The 10,683-nt window shown below is 31.0% G+C and overlaps 1 long non-coding RNA gene across 1 annotated transcript; it reads right to left on the reverse strand.

The window, feature by feature from the left end:
* Window positions 1-6,737: 6,737 nt before the first annotated feature.
* LOC127728763 (uncharacterized) lies at window positions 6,738-9,589 on the reverse strand. The gene is made up of 3 exons (XR_007994363.1): window positions 9,376-9,589; window positions 8,133-8,217; window positions 6,738-7,480 (listed from the first exon to the last, which is right to left on the reverse strand). It is a non-coding gene; the product is annotated as an uncharacterized LOC127728763 (long non-coding RNA).
* Window positions 9,590-10,683: the final 1,094 nt, after the last annotated feature.

Genomic DNA, 10,683 nt, shown 5'->3' on the forward strand with positions numbered 1-10,683 from the left:
CCTGGGACAAAATGACGTTAAATAAAATAACGTACACAGGAAAGTTTAGATATAGTACGGAAATATTTTTTTATACTTTACAACTTAAATAAATGTGTTGTTCACAGTACGAGAACAGAAGTGAAAATTTATCGTAATACTAAATACTTCTCAAAGGTGGTTCATATCAAAAATAGTGAGACGAGATAAAGCACAAAATAAGTAAACATTGATGTCTGTATTTTCTCGGAAAAAGTGCATATGATAACCAATTGCAAAAAGTTTATTGTTTATTCATTTTTATAAAGTCTTGTCATTTCATGGTACATAACACGTTTTTTAGGATATAAATTGACCTGTAATAAGACACGTTTCTATCGACTTTGGTGCAGTTGTTATAGTAAATAACACAGCAGAAGTAGATGTTTTGGACGATTCAGAAAACAACGTCTCTTTGCAGTATACAAAGGTAAATACAACTATAAGATGAATATGGTAACAATCAATTCTGAATCCATACTTTTTTTGTAGTAATCGAGGTATGATATGTTGCTAGCCATATGTTCGAAACCATAACAATTCCCATAACCACGCCTACTAAGGTGTTTTCTTATAAAATTTTAATTTTTGTTTGCTCTTTGGTTTAGAGAAAATGAATAACAGGAGATACATCGGTTGCTTTGAGAATTTCGCTCGTTCATATGCCTTCAACACTGATATTTAAATTAACGGTATATCAAACAATGTTTTCTCTTTCGCATGATAATGTACTATACAAGTTATCGGAAAATAGAGTAATTTTAGCGTTCTTTTTACGGAAAATAAACGATTCTAGATTTTATTCATTTATGTATGGAAATAAATACATATTAAATGTATGAATAATATGTTAGTTATAAAAGTAATTTCGAGTAACTATCTTTTACTGTATTTGGAATTTTAGATTGTAAAACTTTAGAAAAAAGATGTGGTTGTTTCTGAAAATATTTAATGCAAAGGCCATATAAGATACGAGGTGTTGACAAAAGAAGGAGTAAATCGTGACAAACGAACATACTTAGATATAGTTGCTTAAGATATTCACCATAATCTGTAACTTTTATTTTCGAATTTAGCTAACTCTTATCCATATGGACACAAGAAGATTGTTGTCTACAAGGGAGGCAATACATACTATAAAAAATAAAGTATCACTCACAAAAGGCAAGTTGTTATATTCATGATTATTTCTAATAATCTATTATTCTATACAGAATATTTTTTTACCGAAATTCAAGAAATATAGCATAGTTTCTTTCAATAAAAGCAGTAAAATTTTGCAGAATACATCATTGTCAATTATGTTTGAAATTTAAATAAAAAAAACTTCACATTTTTGGTTTCCGACGCCCTTTTCTTACTTTCTGTATAACCTCTGAATTTATAAACGAGAACTATTAACTATCGTGCTGATGACACCCCGGGTACTAACAGTCCACCAGTATAATTTGAAAATTAGTGCTAGAAAACGAAAATAACTCTTGATTAATTTGGTTAGTCCAAAGTGCTTCTCTGGTTTATCCTCTATCATGAATGCTCGTAACAATAAAATAAACGCACGTGATGCACAAATAGTTGAGATGCTGTAGTAACAAATTGAATCTATATAGCCAAACCCATTTAGGTCCACTTTGCGTGAGGGATAAGGAATCTTAGTATCTGAATTATTACTTAAATCAACGGATAATTTGAGTTATCTATGTTATGAATCATGTAAATGACTAAGAATTAAGTACTAAGCTGGTGATACACTCGGGTACCTAAACACTACCAGCAGAAGTATCAAGCCAATGTTAGAATATGGAAAGAACACTTCTTAAATTTTGTGCATCTGAATCAGTTTTTTTAACAACCTTCTTCAGGAACGCTTGAAATCTTCATTTTTTTAAAGCCGATGTAGTAAAAATAATTGGGACCTATATGACGAAATGTGGTTCTAAACAGAAAAGCAAAAGTATCTAAGGTTATCCTTTCCTGACGGATTTTGAACCTTACTTCTTAATTCTTTCTGTTTTAATCAATGGAAGATGTAAGAAATGTATATTATAAATCATGTCCCCAAACAAGCACTGACTACTAGGTTGATGGTGCACTCGAGCTGAAGTGGTATCCACCAAGTGCTAGATAATTAAAGTAACACTTAAAACATTTGATATGTTCGAACCAGTTATCTGCAATAACATATATTAGGAAAACTTATAACCAAACATTTGAAAGCCGTGGATGAAAAATTCTTAAAGAGCTAAATTTTTGTTTCTTTTCAAGCAAACATAGGATTGCACTTACAATGGGTACTTCAGAATAACAGTTATCACTATCAAAGTAAGGTAATAGCTCTTGAATTCGATATTAAGTTTATGAAAAGTTATGAAAAAACTATCTGATGATCAAGATCTATCATTCACATGGAATTCTAAATGTTCATTATTTTTCCTTCTTTTTCCTACAGTTTATAAGAATAAAGGTATTTCTAACATGTAACGTTGATGTATCTTTTTTTATATTTAGGATGGACATTATCCTGAGTGCATCATTTGTAAACGACGCTTTTCAGAATGACCTTTTGTTTTTTTGCCATTGTAATTTTGACCCAAAATAAAACTACGGCTATATATGTTAACTTATTCTTATTTATGAACACACATGAAAAATGACCCAAAACCATTACCTTTGAAAACAGAGAGTGTGATGGGTAACCCTTGCTTAAATCAAGTAAAAGAGAGGCAAAATATACCAAAGGAAATTCAAACTCATAAGTCAAAAGTAAACCGACAACGCCATGGCTAAAAAAGAAAATTGCCAACAGACAAACAATAGTACACAAAATACAACATAGAAAAATAATGACTGAGAAACACGAACTACAAATGTTAGGTAGGTAAATTTATATTTTACACCGTTTCGAATGGAATGAACTTGCTTGATTTGAACTGACATTTAATTTCTAGTGTACAACCTCTCGATATTAACAAGAATCTTAAGGTGTTGGTGTAGTTGACTAGGGGGGTTACATCTTCTATCTTCAATGATATTTGTTACTTAATCTGAAATATAACTGTCGAGAGTGGATAAATATCGTATTACACGAGATTTAGTGGTGGAATCTGTTTCTCTAATGATTTTTATACAATATGCAGGTTTATTCCTTCTTATAAAACGATCTGCAAAAAAATGTGTTCTTTCTTTGTGACGTCATCAGCATGGTCGCCTTTTTCATGACGTCACAATAGGAAATTCAGGGGAAAGCAAGAAAATTAATCGAATTTTGACCAATGAATAACTGAGATCAAACGAACCAAACGTTAATTAAATAAAAATAATCAACATGTCAGGAAAAGGATAAATCGATTAAGAATTAGAGAAACAAACTTATCGTATGTATTGCATGATGGCTATTTGTTTCGTTCATGACGAAATCTTATATAAAGAAAATTAATTGGTTTACCATACATCTTGCTACATATATCTAACTTAGAATCGTAGTGTAAATCGTTTTTTTGTTGTTGATACTTTTCTCAAAATGTTTTATTTTTTCTTTATTTGGTCTATGCATTCGTGTAATTTCGGCTTTAAAATGTGATTAAGGACAAAAGCTACATGTATTAAGTTAGTAGTTCCACCATACAGTATGCATGTACAATTCATCACGTGGCTTCATTTTGTTTCAACGTTTTCTGGTCCAATCGCCTAAAATACTGATTTAAATCAATTGTAAAAATTTCGCCACAAACGCCGATAGACAGTTTTGTGTACCTCTTGTCCCAAAATTTTTGCTAACGTCTATTTCGGAAACGGATCATTTCTTCTGAATTGTTTTATATTTTCAAAATATATGCCATTGAAAGAATTTGCAACATTGATTATCCTTATCCAAGTTGAAAAAAACTGTTTTCTGTACGACAAATCATGGCTTTCTTTACAAGGAAATTTTCCAAATAGACGATTTCGAGAGTAACGTTAGCTTAGTTTATGATGGCTTTATATCATCAATGATACAAATAGGTTCAGACCAAGGGTTGACAAAAATCCGGCTTTTATGAGTATTGCCCAGCCCAGTGGGAAATACTGGAAACCCGGGTTTTACTGGGTTTTCCCGGTAGTTCTGGGCAATAGTGAGTAATATAAAATACTGGCCTTAATCTTTAGGAGTATTCAGTGATTAATTACAAATGCAATGTTAAAATGTTATATACAGGACATAATATTTTAATTTATATGTTAACTTGTTTGAGTGTATTATTATATAATGTATAAATTTGAATAAGTATTGGTCCTTTAACTCTAAGACATACATGAACATACATAAAGAAATGTGCAAAGTTTTTTCAATAAGATTTATAGCTATAGATAATCCTTTTAAACCATTGAAATTTTGCATTCTGTCTAAATTGTTCAAATCGTTAACATGAATCAAAATAATTTAATTTGGTTTTATATAAAGATATATATATATATATAACCTATATATAGAGTAAACATTTAATTATATGTCAGGAAATTAAATTACGATTCAACATTTTTTTTGCAAATATGAATAAATATTAATAAGACAACAATTTAACGGCAAAAAAAACCCCAAAATACATCTAGAGGGCAACATACAGTCACCTACATCAGACATATACAGGTGTTAATGCAACTTATAAAGCTTTATATCGTTCCTAGTCTATAATCATTGGGAATAAATCAAACAGAAACTACCAAAGTTATACAATTAAAACCCAAATTCTTCCAATAACCAAAAAATTAAGATATAACTAACGACAACTACTGATCAGTTTCCTAATATGAAAAGTGGCGATTCTAAACTAGTTTTTAAGATCTCAATCCTTCCTTTTTTTATTTTCATCCAGAACATTAACAGAAAGTACACAAAAGAAAAACACGAAATAAAGACTAGTATAGGAAAAGCACTAAAACATAACGGAACAAAAGGTAACAACTCCATCCCCTAAAATCCTCCCGCATAAAAAAAAAATAATTTCTATCGTACCAAAGAATGCTCAAGGTTATTGCAAAGTCTGCTGAGAAATCATATCATCCTACACATAAAATTGATGATTTGATCATACAGCAAAGTTATGAACTGTACACGGAAACATTGTATTGAGCAATGCCATAGCACGAGTCCCACAGAACAGCAAAACAAACATTTGAGTATTGCTACAAATTATAATTAAGCGAATTGATATTTAGCCAAAGACTTGATATAAAATATAAACAACACGTTATTAACTTGATACGTCCAAAGGTTCTAGATTACCTTCATGAGGAAATCTCAAAACCGAATATTTGAGATCCAAGGATGTATAGGGACCGAAAACAGTTGAAAAGCTATATAACCAAAAAGGACTTAAAAAATAGCCAAATCCATATAAGGTCAACTTTTCCTGTTGATATTTGGTATTTGCTTCTTTTTCGAAAATCACGCTTCATTTAATAATGAGAGCAATATATGGATCCTCTGAGGCCAAACATTTTGTCCAGGTAAGACATTTCGTTTTGAGTACTGTTTGTTTCATGTAATCTAGTACGTTGAAACGTCGACTCAGAGTGTTGATGTAACACAAAGCTCGATTCATATCTATATTATATTAACATGTTCTCGTCCTGAATATGTATTTGATTTTGCATCCGATCTTAGAGGGTGGCATGTTTGTATCTTCTAAACTCCTTTCATACGGGCGAATCAAGCAAACTGAAAGTTCACATAATTCCAAGAAATATTTTCCATCACTTTGATAACTTGACCCAATGACACTGCTGTAATGAATTTCAAGCTGCCAATTACTTTATTTAAGGATGGTTGCTACTCTTGTTTTTGACCTTTTGTCAGATATTGAGGATCCTCTAGTTTTATCAATGTACTGCCAATTAAAATATTCCCCGCTAATCCCTACTTTTATTTGCATAATTTCATTATATATAGTTTAAAAAGCCATTTTTGAAAATTTTATAAAATCCTTGTAATTTTTTCAAAGTTTTTGAGAAAAAAAGGGGACAATGTTAAATGTATAAAAAATCTAGAGAGAATCATTTCCCGCCAAATTTTCAAATGATTTTATCTCAAAAACGAGGCCAAGGACCTTTCATATTTTCTAATTTTTAAGTTCCGTTATTTATATACTAGCAATTTATAACAGTCTTTTAAAGCTTTTATTTTGAACAGGATATCCTTAAGTATTTAATGCACATGACGTGTGGTTGATTCCACCAATCATTTCATACCTATTTTAACCAATCAATTGACGAGTCTCTATCGAAATATCCCATGACTGGTGTGTGTGTGTGTGTTTGTGTGTGTGTGTGTGATTAAAGTAAAAAAAAACGACCGACGCAGAAGAATCGTATTGCTTTGATTCTGATTATCGTTAAATTAGCTACTGTGTAAGAATCTAAAAATAAAAAATGTTCTTAAAATGTAATGAAATTTTGAATTCAAAAAGACTTCATGGACATTTGTGATACAATGCTAGAAATATTGTGTTTTTGTATATTTGTAATTTTTTTAATAGGACACAATACACCAAAATAAGCAAATTTTTATATGAAAGACAATATATAGCTTAACATCCATTAACATTTTGGTTTTGCCAGGGAATGTTCCTCTCGCTCGCCATTTATAAAATACCATTGAATTTGTCAAAATCCACCAAAATGTAGTTGTTCATATCTTAAAAAGAATATGCAATTATTTTACACTTTTTATTTGCATCAAATTTTAGCTGAAAGATATACATTATCGGTTTGAAACGCGCGTGTGGCAAACTAAATTATAATGCTGGTATCTTAGATGAGTTCTGACTACATGTTTGGAATGCTGTGCCTTCTAGATCTCTTAATTTCCCTTTAGGTCTTTTTGAGAGAGTATGTCTTGCTGAAAGTTTCGCTATGTGTTATCTCTGTTTGCATTGTATACTTTTAATTTGATTTCTTTTATTTTTCGTCGCATTGTTCATAGGTTTGTTTGCAACATAACTGTTTTTGTATCTAACACTGTTATTTACTGGTTCATATATTACAAAACGAAAACAATTGTGTCTTTATTTTCTTGTTACGTCTTTTTATTCCCTGTTCCTTTGATTCTGACTTTGCCTTTCCCGTTTAACCCTTCTGTGAAACGTTGCATTCCATATTTCAATATATCCATCATTTTGTAAACAGTTATTACCAATCTCAAGTAGAAGAATACCAGATTTAGGTACCGTTATTGAAAATTGGGTACAATCATCTTTACAATCGAAGGCGCAGTTTTCTGAGCAAACTTGCTTGCAATAATATCCAAATGATGAATTCGAAGCACAGTCAAGTTTATAATGGTGAGTAGTATCATTCATAGCACAAATTCTTGTAACTTGTGCAGGTAAATCAAAAACGCAGTTTACAATATATTCTCCCTTGTAGGGAAGAAAACATTTCATGAAGCTCACGTTTGTGCGAGGAAAGGGAAACTGGCAAAAAGCTGTAATAGAAAGATATTTGTATTCATTATAATTTCTAATTTTTATTGTACACGAGAATATTATGGAGCAACTGTTTTTCTTTTGTTTTGCAAATGCAAGAAATGCTATACAAATATTTTTTAACTTTTAAATATTTAAGTATTATACTCATTTTGATTGACAAGTGTTCTATAATTACATTCGGTACCAAAAGTTTTGTAAGACAAACATATAAAACATTTGAAAGCATGAAAGCAAAAGGGTTTCAAGAATACCTTAGCTGTATTTGGCAAAACCTTTTGGAATTTTGGGTGTTCAACGCTCTTCCACTTCGCAATTTATTTGTTCGTTAAACGTTTTTGATTCGAGCGTCACTGTTGAGGCTTTTGTAGACAAAACGCACGTCTGGTGTTCACAGTTTCAAGCCTGGTAATTTTGTTGGGTTTTTGTTTTTCAACAGAATAACCAAAAACGTCTAAAATGGATATTTTGTCAAAACTTTGAAGTAAAGTTAATATTTCTAATATAAAAAAATGAGACTTTAAAATATTACCTGTATACAACGGATTTCATTTTATTCAGCAACACAGAAGTAATAACCGTTATTTAAATAAAATAAACACATGCATGGTACACATCTCTCTTAATTTATATTATATAAGTTATACTTACGATCATTATTCGGTGGAATGATCCTTTCGAAGTCAGGGTTTTGTTGAAAATTATTGTCATTTGGTTTCGTAATGTATGTATCATTCTAAAAAAATATCAATGGCATGCTTATTTATAGATACCAGCCAAAACAGCACACTTTAAAATTATCTACGGACGTAGCAATGGATGCGAAGGATAATATTAGAGAAACATATTGAACACAAACCAAAACGTGGGTTCTCAATGCTCTTCAATTTCGTACTTTATTTGGCCTTTTGAACATTTTTTTTCATTTCAGCGTCACTAATGAGTCTTTTCAATACGAAACGCGCGTCTGGCATAGACAATTTAAATCTTGGTATCTATGATAAATTTGTTGACATGTATGTCTGTGCAAACGTTTAGTAACATGTCGTGTTTTTTTTTGGAAATTGGAGATTTTATGATTTTAAGACAAATTTAAAAACTTTTTCGCCGATTTTGTGTGCTTTCTATACAAATGTTCACCTTTTTTGAAAGAATTCAATAAGTTATATTTCAGAAAATGAAAGAGATACATTCTTTAATTTTTCGATTTTCAGTTAAAGTTCAACGAGTCAAAGTTGTATTCCAAATTATACCAAAATCAGTGACATAGCCTATATTATGTAACTTGATTTTAAGACTTTATGTCTGATAAGTCTTTCAAATTCAGCTAATCTGAATAAGAAATTGTTATGCAACGCTTGTATGAATACGACGTTTAAACGAGAAACCAAATATACTTTTGTGACTATATAAGTATTGGGTACGGTAAGGGCTATAGTCTACCCATATTTAGTCCATAAGTTAAAAATGAAAAGTATTTCAAAGTGAAATTAAACCATATGTTCGAGCTTTTTCTAGAAAAGCGTTGAAATTTCTACCCTTAATAGGCCAAAATAAGGATTTTGGTGATTGTTGATAATATCCATTTGGATTTAAAATACATCATTTGTCGACGCACGGGCAATATGAATGTGGTCGTAAAACCAATGGAAACTGGCCTATTGTTATAAAATGTGTTCGGAAATTTCAGAATGTGTTAATGTTGACGTAAGTGGAAGGATGCAAACAGGTTAAGTAAAGAAAAGTATTTTTTCTCTAGTCATTGTTTTAACGATGCCTCATCGTGATGATAACTTCCATTTAATCCTAATATAGAAAGGACTTTATCGAACATATTCCGTTAAAAGTGAAGTAATCATATATAGTTTTTAACAATTCATTATTTGATAGTTACCTTGCTTGTGATAACACCTATTACTATCAATAAAACAATCAGCAATACAGATAGAACAATGATAACTGTCCGCAAAAATTTAATGTTGGAGACAAAATCACAATATGAGCCTGGTCTCCCAGCTTGATGTGGCTTATCTTCAGTCTCAGCATGATGAGGATTATCATCAGTTCGGGTTGCACAATATTCCGTCATTTGACTTTGAAATCAAACAAGGTACAATACATCCAAGTCATTGCATAGTACTTTCTTTTCGCTACATTTATATAGCTATATTCAAAATTTTCAAGTTTTGTTTTATTTTATTATTTTAAGCAGTTGTAAATTACAAAAGCTAAATATTCTTTGAACGTCATGGAAGAAAATTGAGACTTTACAATATAATCATTCATATCAAAAGAAGATTTAAAATATTTAGAGGTATTTTCCAATATTGTTTTACCCTATCTATTTTTAACCATGATAGTGAATGAATATTAATAAAAGACATTTAAATAGCAAATATTTTGGATGAATAATATCTTTGACCACGACCAAAATGTGTGATTGTACTTAGTTAGGCTTTGCGAACAGTGTATTTTTCAACGTTGTTTTTCCCGGTTGCAATATCATCGGATGTGTCGGGTGTTGGTGGTCAGTGTAGCCTGTTGTACTCTCAAGTTTTGCTTGCGATTTCGTTTATTCTTTTCTTACGACCACATCATTTTTGCGTTCGTATTATGTTATGGCGATGTCTGCGTCCGAAGACATTTGTTGTCCAAAGACATTTGTCGTCCGAAGACCTTTTAAATTCGCAGAAAATAACTTGAGTATAAATGTATGGATCTCTATGAAATTTTAACAGGTTCCATACCGCAATAGAAAGGTTGGGATTGATTTTAGGGGTTATTGTCGAAGCTGTGTAGTAATTAGTAATTAAGACAGAACAGGCGCAAACAACAAGTATTTATCTTGTTGTCAGAAGACATTTTGGTTCGCAATTAAATAGCAATCCATAGACCTATACTCAAGTTATTGTCCAGAAACCAGAAAATCCTATTGGCCCCTTTAACTTTTAGTCCCTAATTCCTAAACGATTTGGGCAATGGAAACTTGTGGTAAAATTTCATGGAGATCCTTACTCTTTTACACAAGCTATTGTCCTGAAAATAGAAATTGCTTGTTTTTGGCCCTTTTTTGCCCTTAATTATTACACAGCTACGACAATAACCCCAAACATTAATCCCAACATTTTTATTGTTGTATGGAACCTTGTGCTAAAATTTCATAGAGATTTATACACTTATACTCAAGTTATTGTTTGCGAAC

This window comes from Mytilus californianus, unplaced genomic scaffold (assembly GCF_021869535.1).
Source record: "Mytilus californianus isolate M0D057914Y unplaced genomic scaffold, xbMytCali1.0.p SCAF_2, whole genome shotgun sequence".
In the NCBI taxonomy this organism is placed as follows: Eukaryota; Metazoa; Mollusca; class Bivalvia; order Mytilida; family Mytilidae; genus Mytilus; species Mytilus californianus.